This window comes from Theropithecus gelada, chromosome 5 (assembly GCF_003255815.1).
Source record: "Theropithecus gelada isolate Dixy chromosome 5, Tgel_1.0, whole genome shotgun sequence".
Classification (NCBI taxonomy): domain Eukaryota; kingdom Metazoa; phylum Chordata; class Mammalia; order Primates; family Cercopithecidae; genus Theropithecus; species Theropithecus gelada.
The window spans coordinates 41,639,967-41,660,833 of record NC_037672.1 but is presented as its reverse complement, the minus strand read 5'-3'; the positions used below and the strand labels follow the sequence as shown (position 1 = coordinate 41,660,833).

Below are 20,867 nucleotides of genomic sequence, written 5' to 3'. Positions count from 1 at the left end.
ATCCCAGAGCCACACCCATTCTCAGAGTCTGAGTTAGGGCATGCTGGAGTTCTTGGATGCTCTTTTGTGGGTTTCCTCTTTTTCTAGCTTTGTTTAATGAGCTTGTTGGTATTTTGCAAACCTGGTTGTGGCACCGTGTTATCAGCAGGCAGATGAGAGTGTCACACTTTCCTTACCCTGGGTAGTGTCTGGTTCTGTAGGATAAAACACTTGTTCTTGTTTATGGACAGTGTATGTTGCTGTGTATGCTGTACTGATGTCCCTAACAAAGTTGTAATGGGCAGGAAGACTTTAGTTTCTTCACTGGATGATTTTGATGATTGAGATTTTGTTTAAAAAAAAAAAAGGTGAGTTGTTTTTCCTCTCTTGCAAAGTCACAATGGAGGTAAGAAGCAGGTGCCAGTTAAACTCCACTGACTCATTCTGAGATTAATGTGGCAGCATAATGATGTTATTTGGGTGTTTCTGTGTCTTGTAATAAAACAAGGACTAGTCTGTTGGAACCAATCATATATCTACATGTTTGTATGTTATAAAATGCGTAAATAGCTCTAAAAATGAAAGTTGTAATGATTCAGATAACTTTCATCATTGTTCATTCATTTTTTCCCCAGTACTTTTTAAGGCCTAGCTCATTCAGAGCTATAATTCAGTTTTATCTTCCTATGAACACACTGCTACTGAAGTCAATGGGGTTAACTATCCTACAAGCATTTATAGTAACTAATTTAATAATACTCTTTTCCATGTACAAGATGATGAAAACTTGCACCCTGCACTGTATCAGTGTTTCTCTTGATAAGCTTATAGTTGTCTTTAAAATAAATAAATAAAAGGATAGAATCCTTGGATTCTAGAGTTGGAAGGGAACTTAGAAGTCATTTAATGCAACACAGGAGCTGATACAGCTTGAATACCTCACAGTGAAGGGAGCACACCCCGTTTTATGACAGCCCATTCCATTCTGAGACACCTCAAATTCTTAGCAAGTTTTTTCTTGATAAGAAAGCAATAAAAGCAGTAAAAACATTTATACTATACACGCCTCGCTGGGTCAGGTGTCTCCCATATTGTATTTATACAGTTGATTATTTAGGCCTTTAGTATAGAACCTTCAACTTATTCAGCCTGTCAAAATCTTCTTGAATTCTGATTTTTTTTTTCATGTCATCTGTACTTTGATTAATCATGTCATGTGTCCTTATCCTGTCATTGGAATCCAGGCAGTCTGGACCCAGAGCCCTTACTAAGTTAGGCATTTACTCTAAGGGATCCTCTTGTATCACAGCTGAGGTTCATTGAACTGGATCTTTGGGATCTCTCACTCTGCCCAGCATTGCCTTTTTTTTTTTTTTTTTTTTTTGCTCTGTATGTCTGCTCCTTCACTTCCTAACTTTGGTGTGCAAGTGGCTTCAGAATGCCGTGATGCTCCCTCCAGCCCAACTGTCCATGATATTACTTGCTTGGTGCTGAGTTGGCTGACCACAAATCTGCATTCTCTAAAAGGGATCTGGCTGGCCTGGCTGGTCAGGTGTTCCATGTTGACCCTGACACCTAGGGCTCAGGTAGTAGGCCAGGAAATGGAAGGAGAGACAGAGTCCAAGGGTGACCCAAGGGAGGCTCTTTCAGAAGGGCTCATAGGCAGGGATGACCAAAGAATAGCTTTAGTACGTGAGACCCCTCCATGTATGTTTGTCAACTATGTAGTTGTGAATCCATATTGTTTCATAATCATGGAATCATGTGTCTTCATTTATAACAATAGGGCCTACCCAAAAGCCTTCTTGAAATCCAGATGTTAAGGGTTCTATTTTTGAAAAGAAAGAAAAGGGATTTGGTCCTCACCAGTCACCACCTCCCTTTTAAGCAGTCTATTAATCAGCTGCACTTAATGTTTGACTAGCATTGGCCTCAAACTCATTGACCAATAACATTATTCAGATTTATCCAGTGTAAAGGACCTTTTTTAGAGGGAACATTTCTTTTCGGTCTTTGAGAATATATCCTTTGTATGAGAAACACTGCTTTCAAAATAATTAAGCTCAGTTCCATGTTTAACTGACTTCTCAGAAATATTCTTTTAACTTCTGAATTTTCAGATCTTTCCCAAAAATCCTTTAGAAGCAGTGGATCCCATTTTGTAAGTATGTGAACTTTGAAAGCACATCTGTAGACTCCCATTTTAAAAAACAGTGGTTTATGATCTTCACGATCTATCTTCCTTTTAGAACACTGGGAGAGTGCAAGTGGCCCTCCTTATCCCTGAGTTTCATATCCATGGGTTCAGCCAATCATGGATCAAAGTATTCAGAAAAAAAACAAATTCCACAGTTTCAAAAAACAAAACTTGAATTTGCCACACACCAAGTACTATGTTGAATCCATGCAAATGATGTGTGGGCATTGTGTTAGGTATTATAAGTAATCGAGAGATGATTTTAAAAATACAAGAGAATGTGTGTAGGTTATTTGAAATATGACACCACTTTATGTAAGGTAATTGAGCATCTGCAGATTTTGTAAGGGGTCTTGGAACCAATCCCCCATGGATACTGAACGATAACTAAATTGTCTTCATCTTTTAGTTCCTCTCGTATTCACCATAGTTCATCTCTGATTAGTAATAGTTCACTTAACTATTTTGAAGGTTCTCACAGTTCTGTAAGTTAGAAAATAATTATATATATATATATCTACATATATATGTATTTGCTATAAGCTAGGAATTCATTTAGAGCAGTTAGGTGCTGATTTCTCTTTTTTTTCCTCTTAAAATAATCCCCTACCTTGTCTTTTGGTTTAGTTCTTCCAACTAATGTTCATTCTGACCTTTCCAGTCTTAAGATGATTATCCTTGATAGACAATTGAAGCAAAGTAGAAGTTGGAGCTGAGAAGTTCTGCCTTTTATTATCTGTTAACAACATTGCACCTAGGCAGCAGGCTTATCTCATCAATTATTTGTGTTCCAAATGAAAGGGGGAAAAATTGAGTGGTCTCTAACATTTTTTACACCTTTCCTCCAGTCTCAGATGTCTGTGCATCTGTTAATATTCACTGTTGAAGATGTGAACCTATTTTCAACCTTTCCTGTGATCTTTTTTTAATCTTGTGCTTTTTCAAGTACTTCCTGTGAAGCAACAGTGGTCTCTAAATACAACTCCTTCACCCCTCCCTGACCACCTCCCCCACTTATCAGGGCCTTCCACAATTACTCAGCTTGTGGCTTTGGACCACTGTTGGGGCTTCTGCACTTTGTGGGTCTTGATAATAAATTGCAGTGTGTCCTCCTGAAATCCGGAATACATGTCTGACGTGGCCTGGTATTCCCCTCTTTGACAGTCAAAAACTCTTTGATACAGTTGTTTTTTTAAGAGTATCATTACTACTTTACCACTTTTGCTTGGATTAGAATCCAGTCCGTAGTATCAGTCTGCCTTGTTTCCTGTGGATTTTTAGAGATGAACTTAATGCCACTGCAAGTCAGTTGTGCTTTAAGCTAATTGAGACTGCTAGGAGATGCTTGGTAGATGTCTGGTGGTTGCAACCCCTCATTTCTGGTGCAGTCTGCTTCTGTGTCAATTTGTAAACATCTGTGTTGGCAAATATACTATTTAATTCTTCTATCAGATGAAGTTATCTATGGGTTATTCCTAAGGAGATGTCGTTAAATTCTGTTTTTCATTGTTCTGGTTCCTTTTCCAGTTAAGCATGAAATGGCATCAGTAAATGTTTTATTATTTCCAAGCAATTCAGCATGCCGAAGATGATGATTATTTTAGGTTAATATCCAAGGCTGGCTGCCAACAAGATTGAGTGCTTAGTATGTGTGAGGCCCAACTCTAGGCATCCTATAGATTTGCGTGTAATACTGCTTAAGGATATCCTCTCTTCTGAATGTCAGGAATACTCTTCAGAATCCACCACTTAGAATTTGTAGTGCTACTTCAGGGGTTTGTCACAATTTAGCGTGAGTTCAAGAAATGTTAAGCCATTACTTTTTTCCTTTTTTAGACAATAACTGCTGTAGTGTGTTTTACACTTGTTTATTTTTAAATCAATTCCCTCAAAGGCACTTAAACATGTCATTTACCATGTCTACTAATGACAGGTCCTGATGAGAAAATATATTAGTGGTTGTTAGGATAGAGACAAGACTATAAAGTTCTGGGAATTTTTGAATGCCTTATATTGGAATAGAAAATTTAGTAAACATTTAGTGCACAGAAGGGACTTCCCTGAAGGGTCATTCATGTTACTTCCTCATATTAGAGCTACATATCTAATAGACGCTTACCCGTACCCTTGTGCCTGTCCCATCCCCTTTACCTAAGCATCTATAGCATCTGTTATTATTGAGCTAAGCATATAGCTGAAAAGATTAGTGTCAGACATATAATGGTCTTTTACATAGAGAATATGTTCGAAACTTTTGTGGGTATCACTTCAAAGAAGAATGGCCAAGGAGAGTATTTTGACGCTTAAGTAGCATCCAACAAGGCTGTGAAGGGGTAGGGAAAGGTCTTGACTGGAAATACTGTTGAGGTGTAATAGATCAGCAAAGGATAGAGTTAAAGGGAGAGGTGAGGTCAAATTTAACTGTTGAATGAATGCATGAATCTATCTATCAGTGTCAGAGCTTTAGATATGAGTTGAACTTTATCAATTTTGAAACGTTGTCTTGGCTTTGGTGCTCACCGACTCTCTGACCTTGAGTAAGTCTCCATATGACAAGTGACATTTCCTAATCTTCATTTTTAGAATTCTTTTAAAAAGTGAACCCTTTTGTATAATGAAAAACTATCAATTGTTGAAGGAGATAACCATGTTTTATATGATCATGGGTATATAACATTTTGTTATAACTTAGATGGACTTGGAGGTAATGAGCTAGCATCACAATTGCATGAACAGGAGGGTGATGAAGAGGGAGGCAGGGATGTGGAAAACATTTTGGCTATTGTGCAAGTTCCTTAGAGTTGCAATCCACAGTTGTCCCAGAACATGCTGGACTCAGAGCTTGTGTAGGGCAGCTGTTAACATCAGAAGAGATCTGATCCAGCAAGTAAGGCCTGTTGGGGAAGTTTCCAGGTCCTGCTTATTCTTAAGCAGGAAAATTGCACTGTGGTTCCAGGTCATCATTCCATGCCGATCAGAAAAGCCGGCTAGTGGTTGAGGTTAGAGGGAACAGGGCTTAGCTTCTTGAAGAAGGCTAGCCAGTCTGGGTAGGGCATCAGTGCCCACCTACATTAGATGGGTGTTGGGACAGTATTTGGCTTCCAGCAGAGGACCAAAATGATTCTGCCAAGATTCCATAGTATAAAGACTGAGCATATTCTTTAAGCAGGTGGAGTAGCTCCTGGAATCACATGAAAAGCTTAGAGAAAGGTCGAGGAGGAGGTAAGGCAGCTTGACTAATACCACAGATTCATTCCTGTTTGTGTTCAGCCTTTTCATCTCTCCAGATGGCAGATTGACTGATTGGCTTAGCATGGGCCATGTGCTGACTTTTAAGTCAATGAGGAGCATGGAGCCTTGATGGAGCAGTCCCCTAAGACTCTGGGGGAGGGGGAGTTCTCCAAAGGAAAGCAATGGGCTTTTTCCAGGAGAAACAGATGCCAAGCTGGAAAGAGCAGATTGTCCACTGCACAGAGCCTGCATTAACACTCGGTACAGGGATGGTGTATTAATGCAACTGAAAATTTCATTTTTCCTCTGGTTACTGCAGTCATGATCTAGAAATTTGAGAGGTATTGCTAAATAGTTTCCACTGTAGTTTCCATGCTTTTAAGGGTGTTTGATTTTTTTCAGTGCCATATTTGAAAATGTAATTTGTAAGTCTTTACCTTTCAAGCACTCAGTTTATTGTTTCCAGAGTGGTGGTTCCTTCTTTTCATGAGCTTTCTCCCCTTGTCTCTGAACAGCTGCTGTCAGGCTCGCAATCGAACATTTGAAGTGACCGTTTTGCTCCAACAATGCAGAACATAGGATTTCAGACCTTCTTTGTCACTGCAGTAATTGCTTCTGCATTTATAATTAAATGAACTATCTGACTAAGATACCACTAAAAACAAAATAAATACAAACATCTAAATTATTCAGCCAAGAATTATTTTGATCCAGCTTAAGAAGCTTACGTGTGTGTGTGTGTGTGTGTGTGTGTGTGTGTGTGTCTATGCGTTAAGCCCATTGCTTTCCTTTGGAGAACTCCGCCTTCCCCTATAGTCTTAGGGGACTGCTCCATCAAGTTACCATGCCCCTCTTTGACTTAAAAGTCAGCACATGGCCCATGCTAAGCCAATCACAGTCAGTTTGCCATCTGGAGAGATGAAAAGGCTAACACAGGACTGAATCTGTGGTATCTTGAATTGACTGTCCGTTAGTAAAGCTGCCTTAGATCTATCTCAGCCTTTCTGTAAGCTTTTCGTGTGCTTCCAGGAGCTGCTCCACCTGCTTAAGAAGCTTACACGTGTGTGTGTGTGTGTGTGTGCGCGCGCATGTATTCTTAAGCTTCTGTATCAAAACAATATATACAAATACATATGTGTGTGTATATATATTCAGGACTTTCAATGATTAAGCCTTTGAAAAGGATAGTAGTTAATGCTCATAATTCCATCTTAGTACTACCTAACTTTAATCACACCTAAGTTCTGCAGTTGTACCTGTAAAGTCTCTGTCTAGTTTCCCTGTTAATATTCTTTTATTAGATTCTTTGACTGTTGCAAGCATGATTGCTTGTTTAATGACCTCAACCTAAGTCAAGAAACTTGAGCAGCTAATATGGTCCCTTTAATGCCTAATCTTGGAAACCATTGAGTGAAAGGTTATATAATTGGACTCTCCTAAATATGTTTAGGAAATAATATAATAGATATTCTGATTCCAATTACAGACTTACTTATAATTGCAATAAAGTTGCGTCTGCAAAAAACTTAATGGTTCTATAACCATATTACCAGGCAAAAGAATGATTTTGTATCTTGTTCTTGTCTCCCTCCTACCTACCACCCCTGCATTTCTGTTGCATAACCCCATACAGATGACAATTTTGTAAAAAAAAAAAAAAAAAAAAAAAATTTATCAAATTGTGTGGCAAAATTTATTTTGCTGTCTATATTGATTTACACTGGTCACAACTATAAATATTATCCAAAATAAGTAAACGTTAATACCTACATTAGAGTCCTTTAGACTTTTGTTTTTCCCGTATCAAGTATTTTGAAGGGGAGATTAATCTGTGGGGAGGATAGGGTAACAGGAACTGTTTGAATGACAAGTATTGTGCTACATTGCTAACATAATGTCATCCTCACATTAATCATATTTTATGGGTGAGGAAGCTGAGACTCAGAAGATAAAATAATTTGCCCATGTAGAAGTGTTATAATCTGAATTTGAACATACATCTGACTACATAGCCTATTTATTTTCTCCCACAGTCTGCCCTTCTGATTTCATAATAAAAATAATAGCTAGAATTTTTGCATATGCATGAGGAGCCAGGCACTTTACACGTGCCTTATCTCAGGTAATCCCCACAAACTCCTGTAAGAGGGTAGGCAGCTAAAGGTTAATTATCTTGTCTAAAGTAACCAGAGCTCATAATTGGTAGACCTAAACGGTCCCTCTCATTCTTGGCATGACTCTTTAATGCCCTCCTTGATTATATTCTGTATTTTAAACTTTATTGATTACCATGTAATAATGAGAAAAAGGCTGCATGATATCTAAGGATTAGAGTTGTTTGACTGTAAAGAGAATTCTGTTCATTAAGTGGTTAATTATTTGTTGTATTTACAATCCTACATTAAAAGTAATGGGCAAAATTAATTTGAACCATATATTTAACCCAACACATCCAAAATATTGTAAATTTAGCATGTGATCAGAATAAAACAGTATCAGATTTTTGAAAATCCTACATTTCTTTCCTGTCTTGGGCTTTTGTGTGGAGTAGCATCAGGTGGTAGTACTATGGGGCATCATACAATCATGAAGAGGTTCTATGGCTCATGCCAGCTCTGCCTCCAGAGTATAATGTATGCATCCACTTCCTTTCATCTCTGTCACCACAGTCTAACCCAGGACTCATCATCTTTTACCTGGATTATCACAGTGTCCTCAAAATGGTCTTTCTACTTAAACCCATCAGTGAATTCCCACTGCATAAAGAATATAAATTCAGGCTGTTTATTGTTTCTCCCAGTCTGGCTCTGCTTCTTTTTGTTTTATGCTCTGTTTACTCTTAGTGGCCTTCATGTTCCTGGAAATGCCAAGCTCATTCTCCCCTCCAGGGCTTTTTCTGCTGTTCCCCCTTTTGGTTTGACACTGTCCCTTATCTTCCTTTATGTGTCATCAAGGTCTCAATTCAGCATCTCCTTGAGATGTCTTCTCTGACCACTCAGTGTAAAATAGCAGCAGCTATAGTAGCATCACTAGCAGTGACAACAACAACAATGAAAATAGCTCACATTCATTACTAAACTCTTACTACGTGCCAGGCGTTGTTCTTTATATTTACTCGCTGAGTCCTTACAACCACCCTTTGAGGTAAGGTGCTGTTATTATTTCTATTATATACATAATGAAACTTAAGCACAGAGAATTATGTCAATTGTTCTACAATCACTTGTTTATTTTCTTCTTCTTACCATGATCTGTAATTATCCTACTCTTCTCTAGAAAATAAGTTCCTAAGAAAGAGGACCTTATCTTATTTCCTGCTGTTTCTATAGCATTTTTAAATGCCCAAAACATAGTAGATTCTTAAATATGTTGAATGAATGAATAAACAAATGAATGAACAACAGGTCTTATTAGATCATGATATTTCAGATGAAAAATGGAATATTTCAGAAATGATACTTCTCTCATATGAGCAGGTCAGAAGCCTTTCACTTATACTATTGAGCATTTTCCTCTGTTACATTGTACTGTGTGCATATAAGCATGTGATGATGAATCTGGGCAGATGAAGAAAGGAAGACTCTGTGCTGTCATACCTGGCAACCCAGTAGTCACTGATCAGTAGGTACCACATAGTTGTTGGCAACTGATTATAGTCACTGCTTAGCTTTTCAAATATGGAAGTTGAGTTACCATCACAGAGCACCATTTCACTTCGTGACTGAGTTTTGGCTGCAGATTAAGGAAGGCAATTGTTGCTGTGAAACATCTCAATAAAGGCTCAAGAAGGGAAATTTTTTTACTTTGTTTTTCAGAATTTCCCTGCTCTTCTGAACAAAACTATTGATTTTTTTTTTCTGCCTGCTGCTCAGCAGATTTAATTTCAGAGAATTTTAGAGCTGAGAGTGCATGTCAGATTATTAGCCTAGCCTGGCTTCCCCATTTTACAAAGGAAGAGAATAACCCCCAGGGATGAAGTGGTTTGTGCAGGGTCACGTGGGTAATTGGTAGAAGAACCTGAGCTCACCTCACAGCCCCTAAGTGGGTTAAGTGATGAAACACTGTTCAGGGAAGATGAGCACTTGCTCACTTCAGAGTCATAATTAGGATAGTGACCCACCAGCATCCTGTGTTTTCTTGACAAATAAAATTATTGCTGGAAGCTAAAATGATCACAGGAGGATATTGCTTGTATATTTTTATTTGGTAATACAAAGTAATCTTATTAGCATATTCAGTAGTTAAAAGTTATATGTGACTATTCCCTATACTGAAATTCTTGGTCCTTCAGAAGTTTAGAAATAGCGTTTGGCCATTTTATAACCAAGAATGCAAAATTTGGCCTCTTAGAGTTTCCGGTTTAAAATATGCATAGCAAATACTGGATAATTTTTTATTGCTTGAGATAAACCACAATTCAGAAAACAAAATTGCTTTTCTGCTGGCAGGGGGAATAGGAATCAAGCAGAATATTATAAACACTATATATGGAATTTTCAATATAGCTGGGATTCTGAATGACTGAATCATAATTTGCATTTGGCATAAATAAGGAAAAGTCTTTTCCTTGCTCATTTCAATAAAAACTATACCAGAATCATTTTTCTGGGAGACTGGTTTGATTATTTTTAAGAGGTTTCAGACCTTGGAGAACACAATGTTGAAAGAAGCTAAAATTTCCCAGAAGCCACTATACAAATGTGCTTTCATACATAGAAAAGGATCTTTGCTCAGTTCCATCCCTCAAAATGATAGGTGTATGAATTTGCCTGCCAATTTGCTCTGTGAAACTTGATTTAAGAAGACTAATAATGCTATTAGTGGATGTCAAATGTCTGACTGAGCACCAAGGACGTTAGGGTGAATGCCTGAGTAGTCTCCTGGAGATTCTGAAATGTGAGGAATGAGCATGTATCTGGTGTTACTATCATCATTTACTTTGTGTGTCTGTACTTGTGGGCCTTTTTCAGATGTCTCCAACAACTTGGAAATTTGGGAATTGAGTATACCTTCTCATTTCTTTCTAAGACTAACATATGCTGAGCAAAGTCACCTGTAAGGGGGCTAGATTGGTTCCTAGGCCTGCAGGATTTGATAATCCCAATGGAACATTAAATATCAATTTGTGGGAGCACGCCCAAGATGGCTGAATAGAAACAGCTCCAGCTTCCAGCACCCAACGTGAGCGACACAGAAGACAGGTGATTTCTGCATTTTCTCTTTTTTTTTTTTTTTTTTTTTTTTTTTTTGAGACGGAGTCTTGCTCTGTCGCCCAGGCTGGAGTGCAGTGGCCGGATCTCAGCTCACTGCAAGCTCCGCCTCCCGGGTTTGCGCCATTCTCCTGCCTCAGCCTCCCGAGTAGCTGGGACTACAGGCGCCTGCCACCACGCCCGGCTAGTTTTTTGTATTTTTTAATACAGACGGGGTTTCACCAGGTTAGCCAGGATGGTCTCGATCTCCTGACCTCGTGATCCGCCCGTCTCGGCCTCCCAAAGTGCTGGGATTACAGGCTTGAGCCACCGCGCCCGGCCGATTTCTGCATTTTCAACTGAGGTACCGGGTTCATCTCACTGGGGCATGTCAGACAGTTGGCGCTGGTCCACGGGTGCAGCCCAAACAACGAGAGCTGAAGCAGGGTGAGGCATCACCTCACCTGGGAAGCACAAGGAGGAAGGGAATTCCTTTTCCTAGCCAAAGGAAATTGAGACACACAACACCTGGAAAATTGGGTAACTCCCACCCTAATACTGCCCTTTACCAAGGGTCTTAGCAAATGGCACACCAGGAGATTATATCCCACACCTGGCGCAGAGGGTCCCATGCCCACGGAGCCTCTCTCATTGCCAGCACAACAGTCTGAGATCTAACTGCAAGGCAGCAGCGAGGCTGGGGGAGGGGTGCCCACCATTGCTGAGGCTTAAGTAGGTAAACAAAGCCGCCAGGAAGCTCAAATTGGGTGAAGCCCACCGCAGCTCAAGGAGGCCTGCCTGCCTCTGTAGACTCCACCTCTGGGAACAGTGCATAGCTAAAAAAAAGCAGCAGAAACCTCGTCAGAGGTAAATGCCCCTGTCTGACAGCTTTGAAGAGAGCAGTGGATCTCCCAGCACAGAGGTTGAGATCTGAGAACGGACAGACTGCATTCTCAAGTGGGCCCCTGACCCCTGAGTAGCCTAACTGGGAGACATCCCCTACTAGGTGCAGACCGACACCTCACACCTCACACAGTGGGGTACACCCCTGAGACGAAGCTTCCAGAGCAAGAATCAGACAGCAACACTCACTGTTCAGCAATATTCTATCTTCTGCAGCCTCCGCTGCTGATACCCAGGCAAACAGGGTCTGGAGTGGACCTCAAGCAAACTCCAACAGACCTACAGCTGAGGGTCCTGGCTGTTAGAAGGAAAACTAACAAACAGAAAGGACACACACACCAAAACCCCATTAGTACGTCACCATCATCAAAGACCAAAGGCAGATAAAACCACAAAGATGGGGAAAAAGCAGTACAAAAAAGCTGGAAATTCAAAAAATGAGTGCATCTCCCCATGCAAAGGAACGCAGCTCATCACCAGCAACGGAACAAAGCTGGATGGAGAATGACTTTGACGAGTTGAAAGAAGAAGGCTTCAGTCGATCAAACTTCTCAGAGCTAAAGGAGGAACTACGTAACCAGTGCAAAGAAACTACAAACCTTGAAAAAAGAATGGATGAATGGATAACTAGAATAATCAATGCAGAGAAGACCTTAAAAGAACTGATAGAGATGAAAACCATAACATGAGAACTATGTGACAAATGCACAAGCTTCAGTAACTGACTCAATCAACTGGAAGAAAGAGTATCAGCGATTGTAGATCAAATGAATGAAATGAAGCAAGAAGGAAGTGTAGAGAAAAAAGAGTAAAAAGAAATCATCAAAGCCTCCAAGAAATATGGGATTATGTGAAAAGACCAAATCTGTGTCTGATTGGTGTGCCTGAAAGTGATGGGGAAAATGGAACCAAGTTGGAAAATAGTCTGCAGGATATCATTCAGGAGAACTTCCCCAACCTAGTAAGGCAGGCCAACATTCAAATTCAGGAAATACAGAGAACACCACAAAGATACTCCTCGAGAAGAGCAACTCCAAGACACATAATTGTCAGATTCATCGAAGTTGAAATGAAGGAAAAATGTTAAGGGCAGCAAGAGAGAAAGGTCGGGTTACACACAAAGGGAAGCCCATCAGACTAACAGCGAATCTCTCGGCAGAAACTCTACAAGCCAGAAGAGAGTGGGGGGCCAATATTCAACATTCTTAAAGAAAAGAATTTTCAACCCAGAATTTCATATCCAGCCAAACTAAGTTTCATCAGTGAAGGAGAAATAAAGTCCTTTACAGATAAGCAAATGCTTAGAGATTTTGTCACCACCAGGCCTGCCCTACAAGAGATCCTGAAGGAAGCACTAAACATGGAAAGAACAACCAGTACCAGCCATTGCAAAAACATGCCAAAATGTAAAGTCCATCGTGCTAGAAAGAAACTGCATCAACTAGCGAGCAAAATAACCAGCTAATATCATAATGATGGGATCAAGTTCACACATAACAATATTAACCTTAAATGTAAATGGACTAAATGGTCCAATTAAAAGACACAGACTGGCAAACTGGATAAAGAGTCAAGATCCATCAGTTTGCTGTATTCAGGAGACCCATCTCACATGCAGAGACACACATAGGCTCAAAATAAAGGGATGAAGGAAGATCTACCAAGCAAATGGAGAACAAAAAAAAGCAGGGGTTGCAATCCTAGTCTCTGATAAAATAGACTTTAAACTATCAAAGATCAAAAGAGCCAAAGAAGGCCATTACGTAAGGGTAAAGGGATCAATTCATCAGGAAGAGTTAACTATCGTAAATATATATGCACCCAATACAGGAGCACCCAGATTCATAAAGCAAGTCCTTAGAGACTTACAAAGAGACTTAGACTCCCATACAATAATAATGGGAGACTTTAACACCCCACTGTCAACATTAGACAGATCAACGAGACAGAAAGTTAACAAGGATATCCAGGAATTGAACTCAACTCTACACCAAGCAGACCTAATAGACATCTACAGAACTCTCCACCCCAAATCAACAGAATATACATTCTTCTCAGCACCACATCGCACTTATTCCAAAATTGACCACGTAGTTGGAAGTAAAGCACTCCTCAGCAAATGTAAAAGAACAGAAATTATAACAAACTGTCTCTCAGACCACAGTGCAATCAAACTAGAACTCAAGACTAAGAAACTCAATCAAGAATGCTCAACTACATGGAAACTGAACAACCTGCTCCTGAATGACTACTGGGTACATAACAAAATGAAGGCAGAATAAAGATGTTCTTTGAAACCAATGAGAACAAAGATACAACATACCAGAATCTCTGGGACACATTGAAAGCAGTGTGTAGAGGGAAATTTATAGCACTAAGTGCCCACAAGAGAAAGCTGGAAAGATCTAAAATTGACACTCTAACATCACAATTAAAAGAACTAGAGAAGCAAGAGCAAACACATTCAAAAGCTAGCAGAAGGCAAGAAATAACTAAGATCAGAGCAGAACTGAAGGAGATAGAGACACAAAAAACCCTCCAAAAAATCAATGAATCCAGGAGCTGGTTTTTTGAAAGATCAACAAAATTGATAGCAAGACTATTAATAAAGAAGAAAAGAGAGAATAATCAAATAGATGCAATGAAAAATGATAAGGGGCATATCACCCCCGCCCCCTCAGAAATACAAACTACCATCAGAGAATACTATAAACACCTCTACGCAAATAAACTAGAGAACCTAGAAGAAATGGATAATTTCCTGGACACTTACACTCTTCCAAGACTAAACCAGGAAGAAGTTGAATCCCTGAATATACCAATAGCAGGCTCTGAAATTGAGACAATAATTAATAGCCTACCAACCAAAAAAAGTCCAGGACTAGATGGACTCACAGCCGAATTCTACCAGAGGTACAAGGAGGAGCTGGTACCATTCCTTCTGAATATTCCAATCAATAGAAAAAGAAGGAATCCTCCCTAACTCATTTTACGAGGCCAACATCATCCTGATACCAAAGCTTGACAGAGATACAACAAAAAAAGATAATTTTAGACCAATATCTCTGATGAACGTCGATGCAAAAATCCTTAATAAAATACTGGCAATCCGAATCCAGCAGCATGTTAAAAAGCTTATCCACCATGATCAAGTGGGCTTCAACCCTGGGATGCAAGGCTGGTTCAACATACACAAATCAATAAACATAATCCAGCATATAAACAGAACCAAAGACAAAAGCCACATGATTATCTCAATAGATGCAGAAAATGCCTTTGACAAAATTCAACAGCCCTTCATGCTAAAAACTCAATAAATTCGGTATTGATGGAACATATCTCAAAATAATAAGAGCTATTTATGACAAACCCACAGCCAATATCATACTGAATGGACAAAAACTGGAAGCATTCCCTTTGAAAACTGGCACAAGACAGGGATGCCCTCTCTCACCACTCCTATTCAACATAGTGTTGGAAGTTCTGGCTATGGCAGTCAGGCAAGAGAAAGAAATCAAGGGTATTTACTTAGGAAAAGAAGAAGTCAGATTGTCCCTGTTTGCAGATGACATGATTGTATATTTAGAAAACCCCATCGTCTCGGCCCAAAATCTCCTTAAGCTGATAAGCAACTTTAGCAAAGTCTCAGGATACAAGATCAACGTGCAAAAATCACAAGCATACTTATACACCAGTAACAGAAAAACGGAGAGCCAAATCATGAATGAATTCCCATTCACAATAGCTTCAAAGAGAATAAAATACCTAGGAATCCAACTTACAAGGGATATAAAGGACCTCTTCAAGGAGACCACAGACCACTGCTCAGTGAAATAAAAGAGGATACAAACAAATGGAAGAACATACCATGCTCATGGATAGGAAGAATCAATATCATGAAAATGGCCATGGTGCCCAAGGTAATTTATAGATTCAATGCCATCCCCATCAAGCTACCAATGACTTTCTTCACGGAATTGGAAAAAACTGCTCTAAAGTTCATATGGAACCAAAAAAGACCCTGTATTGCCAAGACAATCCTAAGCCAAAAGAACAAAGCTGGAGGCATCATGCTACCTGACTTCAAACTATACTACAAGGCTACAGTAACCAAAACAGCATGGTACTGGTACCGAAACAGAGATATAGACCAATGGAACAGAACAGAGCCCTCAGAAATAATACCACACATCTACAACAATCTGATCTTTGACAAACCTGAGAGAAACAAGAAATGGGGAAAGGATTCCCTATTTAATAAATGGTGCTGGGAAAATTGGCTAGCCATAAGTAGAAAGCTGAAACTGGATCCTTTCCTTACTCCTTATACAAAAATTAATTCAAGATGGATTAGAGACTTAAATGTTAGACCTAATACCATAAAAACCCTAGAAGAAAACCTAGGTAATACCATTCAGGACATAGGCATGGGCAAGGACTTCATGTCTAAAACACCAAAAGCAACGGCAAGAAAAGCCAAAATTGACAAATGGGATCTAATTAAACTAAAGAGCTTCTGCACAGCAAAAGAAACTACCATCAGAGTGAACAGGCAACCTACAGAATGGGAGAAAATTTTTGCAATCTACTCGTCTGACAAAGGGCTAATATCTAGAACCTATAAAGAACTCAATAAAATTTTCAAGAAAAAAACATCCCCATCAAAAAGTGGGCAAAGGATATGAACAGACACTTCTCTAGAGAAAACATTCATACAGCCAACAGACACATGAAAAAATGCTGATCATCACTGACCATCAGAGAAATGCAAATCAAAACCACAATGAGATACCATCTCACACCAGTTAGAATGGCAATCATTAAAAAATCAGGAAACAACAGGTGCTGGAGAGGCTATGGAGAAATAGGAACACTTTTACACTGTTGGTGGGACTGTAAACTAGTTCAACCATTGTGGAAAACAGTGTGGCGATTCTGCAAGGATCTAGAAGTAGAAATAGCATTTGTCCCAGCCATCCCATTACTGGGGATATACCCAAAGGATTATAAGTCATGCTGCTATAAAGACACATGCACACGTATGTTTATTGCAGCACTATTCCCAGTAGCAAAGACTTGGAGTCAACCCAAATGTCCATCAGTGACAGACTGGATTAAGAAAATGTGGCAGATATACTCCATGGAATACTATGCAACCATAAAAAAGGATGAGTTCATGTCCTTTTTGGGACATGGATGCAGCTGGAAACTATCATTCTCAGCAAACTATCACAAGAACAGAAAACCAAATGCCTCATGTTCTCACTCATAGGTGGGAATTGAACAATGAGATCACTTGGACACAGGAAGGGGAACATCACACACTGGGTCCTATTGTGGGGAGGGGTGGGGAAGGGATAGCATTAGGAGATATACCTAATGTAAATGACAAGTTAATGGGTGCAGCACACCTACATGGCACATGTATACATATGTAACAAACCTGCACATTGTGCACATGTACCCTGGAACTTAAAGTATAATAAAAATAAATAAATAAATATGAATTTGTATTCGAAGATGGAAATGGGGATAGAGATGGTCAAGGAAGGGGTAAGTCATGGGGTTAAACATTATCAGCACTCTTCTCAGTTCTGCGGAGGGGAATAGAAGCATTAGCCAACAGACTTGAAGTATCATGGCCTCATTGCCAAGATATTGCAACAAACTTTTAAGAGGTTGGTCCTACAGATGCATCTACCCCTTTAGCAGGATTGGTTGCATCAGGCTGTACTTCTCCAATGCTATGAGAGTCTTAGTTCATCTAACCACTGGTGGATGGGTTACTTTGGTCATTTAACTTTCTACATAGGCCAATCTGGGAGAGTTGAATTGATTATGGAACTTCAGTTACTCTAGTTCATATGGCAATTACTTCTCCTTATAAATTTACTAATTGTTGTTTGGACATCAGTCCTACAGGCTTGGACAACATATGTCTACTTGAAAGAGATCTGTTTCTAGTATATTGCTAATCTGGTTTTGCTCACTTGTTAATTCATCAGGCTTTGAGGGCTTACTATGAACAGAGGTATAATAGGTAACTTACCATGTAACAAGGGAAGCAGGTGAATTGTCAATTACACCACAAGGTAAAGAATTACCACCCCAAAACATTCTTCAACCTCTAACCCAGAAGCTGCCTCCCATTTTTATGAGGCTCAGCCTATGACTGTATCATTATCCACCCTGTTAACTCTTTAAGTATAATAGTCTTTTACAATATCTATTACATTTATTGTAATACAAATTACATGTATTGTAATCTATTACAATATTAGGTGTTTTACGTACAGTGCATATATATTCCTTCATTTACTACCAACTATTCCAGGAGATGAACACATAATATTTCTCTTTGAAAGATCAGGAAACTGAAGCCTAGTGAAAGTAAGTAACTACCTAAAGTCATGTTTTATTCTTGGCTTTGCCATTTACCAAATACTGTTCATTCGACTATACTTAATACGAGGTTTGAACCCATTACATTGTGGGCTTCAGAGTTCAGTCTGAACTAGAGAAGATGGGTGGGTCACTGAGTGGATCTCAGAAGCAGTCAGTCGAATGTCTTGCAGTCCATTTCCATTAAATATGCGAGTATCGTATGTCCTCTTTGTGCAAGATTGTGCTAGGAAAAGCTAAGAGACATATCAAAGAGCATGAGTAAGATGCGTTTCTTTCTCTCAGTATATTTCTCCTTAGCATGACTTATGGACAAAGAAGGCTTCTGAAGGCCTGCCCTACGGAGAAGACTCAGTGAGAAGTGTTACTAGATCCAGAACGGCACTCCCCTTCCCCCTGCTTTCTGTGAGGGGATGACATAAAAGCGTCACAGTTTTCAGTAGTCCTTAGGAGTTCAGACAGGTGGATTAAAAGCTACTAGTAAATTTTAATGACTTATGTGAACGAACCCTCTAAATTATTAAACAAATCGCAAGGGACATGGGTTCCTTAAAAGGAAGAATAGAACCGTGTATAGGAAGGAATGCCATCTTAGTTTGACCCTCTTTGGGGCAGGGTGGTAAAGGATTCTCCTATTTTGATTGTCTTTGTCACCACTCTAATAGCTCAGCTTAGGCATTGCCCAGGTGTGCACATGTAGCTCTTTATGTGGTTATTATAGCTGATGAAGGTGGTGATATGCAAAGGAAATAAAAAAATGAAATCATAAAATAGAATTGTCTGGTGCGTATTGAATAACTGTCAATTTTGAATGTAGCAAATGTGTTTTCACCTCTAACCCAGAACTGTGAGATCAAAATTGCTACTTACCTTCCTCAAAGTGTTGGTTCATTAATCAAATAGAAGAGCCTGTTTCTCTTCTCCATGGAAAGAGTCTGGACTGACAGGTTACTTATGTTAAGTCCAGACCTAACTTGCCCATTTCTGTAATGTAAGATGATTTCATTGAAGAGTTTAATTATAATGGTTGCAAACGCTCACTTCCAAATTAGCAAAAATGCTAGTCTTTTACCCCGGTACCTTCATCAGAATATTCCTGAGGATCTCTGAGGTCAAGTATGTTCACTGAGCTATTTCTGAGAACTTCTGAGATTGCTGTGCCTGTTTACTGCTAGCTTGCTGTCACCTGCTAGGAGTAAACATAGAATGGGATACATCGCAGAAGGTGATACCCGCAACCTCTGGCCTTCAGACATTCTGGGAGTGGGCTTCAGGTGCCTGTTGGCTCTCCAATTCACTGCTGAGGAGACAGAGGAGAGGTGACTACCAGCTTACTGGCTGAGAGTCTCACTCCCTGCTTTCAGTGCAGATCTCCCTGCCTCAGTATCACACCTGCTCAGGGCACACCAGAGCCAAGCATTCTGCAGACATTCAGCTTCATGTACAATATCTTGCCAAAGCTTTTCTGTAGTGCCTGGGTAAAGAAAGCCTATGTTATCTGTGACAGCCTGTGCTCAGAGCCATCCAGTCTCTTTGATGGTCCTACCCCTGGCAACAGGTCACAGTTTGGACCTTTCCCCTCATTTTGGTGAGTTTTCTCTTTAAAGATCCCTTATTATCTGATGTAGGTTGGGCCCCTACTAAATCCATTAGGATTGTTTTAATTACTCTGATTCCCACATAAGGGATAGGGTTAATTCCAATCCCTTTAGTTCAAGGAAAATCCTTTGCCCCACAGAAATTCTTGAATACAAATTAATATCTGAGGGAGAGATGCAGTATCCAACTGCTTACAGTGGATAGCAGTATCCAGTGCTCTCCCAGCAGCATTTGAGACCCCAGTGTAAGTAGGTATGTCTAGAGGGAGTGACACCCAGCTCCTCAGCTAAGGACATCCCAGGGCCAGGCCCTCAAAAGTCCCATTGCATAAATACAACACTCAAAAGTCCATTATATCAAGTAAATACAACACAACCTGAGGACATCAGCTCAGAGTGGAGTGGAGAGCTGGTTTTTGAGGCTCTCTCTCTCATCCAGAGACTGGGAACAGCACGCTCTGGTCTTCATGCTGCCAGGAAGGAAGACCTAATAAAGGACTCAATTTTTTTAAAGATTGATCTCCCTCTATTTGATAATCCATGTGTGAAATTTCAATTATACAAAACTAGAGGGAAACGTGTGTGTTTAGAACATGGTGTAGGGAAACACTGTGAGCAAAGCTGTCGATTGGGTCTGAAACCCTAAAATGGGTGTGACAGTACCTATCAGAGCATGTGACCTCCAGGGTGATAAGGATACAGTGTGCCTCTCACCCTGGGCCCCTCCTACTTGGAAAGCTTTCAGTGGCTGGCTGCCAAGCAGAGCGCAGGGTCCTCAGGGACCTGGCCTGTGTGCTTCCTCGGCGTGGTTTCTAGTCGGCCTTCTGTCTGTGCTCCAGCAGCACTGCCCTGTTTGCACTCCCCTGCACACATGACACTGTTTCTCACACCCCAGTCCCTGTGCTCATGCTTCTCACCTTTGTAGAACACCTCAATGATTTTCTGGTTTCAAACTATAACAAACCCCACAGGCCAGCTTTTCGTGTAGTTTGTTACCAGCACTTGGCCAACAGTTGTTTTTTAATCAGTGGGTGGAGCAGCTTTTCTTGCCCTCAAAAAACAGTCAACCACTCCTTTTTCATTGGGTATATGTATTTGGCAGACATTGGGTACCTGCTGTTTGTTGGCACTGGTGTTGGAAAGATGAATAACACACCTTCTGTGGCCCTAGGGAGTTCCCATTCTGGTAGGGGGAACCTGACTCAGACAGCAACAAAACCTGCTGGTAAGTGTTTTGCTGAAGAGTGGGGAGGTTCAAAGGGCTGTGGAAACCCAAAGACGTTTCTCTAACTTGAACATCATAGAACACTTCAAAAGAAACCATATGTCAGCAGGTCTTATGGGAGGAGTTGGCATTGGCTAGGCAGC

General features: G+C 40.1%; 1 protein-coding gene across 2 annotated transcripts in view; it reads left to right on the top strand.

Moving 5' to 3' along the window:
• ATP8A1 (ATPase phospholipid transporting 8A1) overlaps window positions 1-20,867 on the top strand; it is a 268,521-nt gene that overhangs the window by 16,015 nt on the left and 231,639 nt on the right. The gene's annotated exons all lie outside the window — the stretch shown is intronic.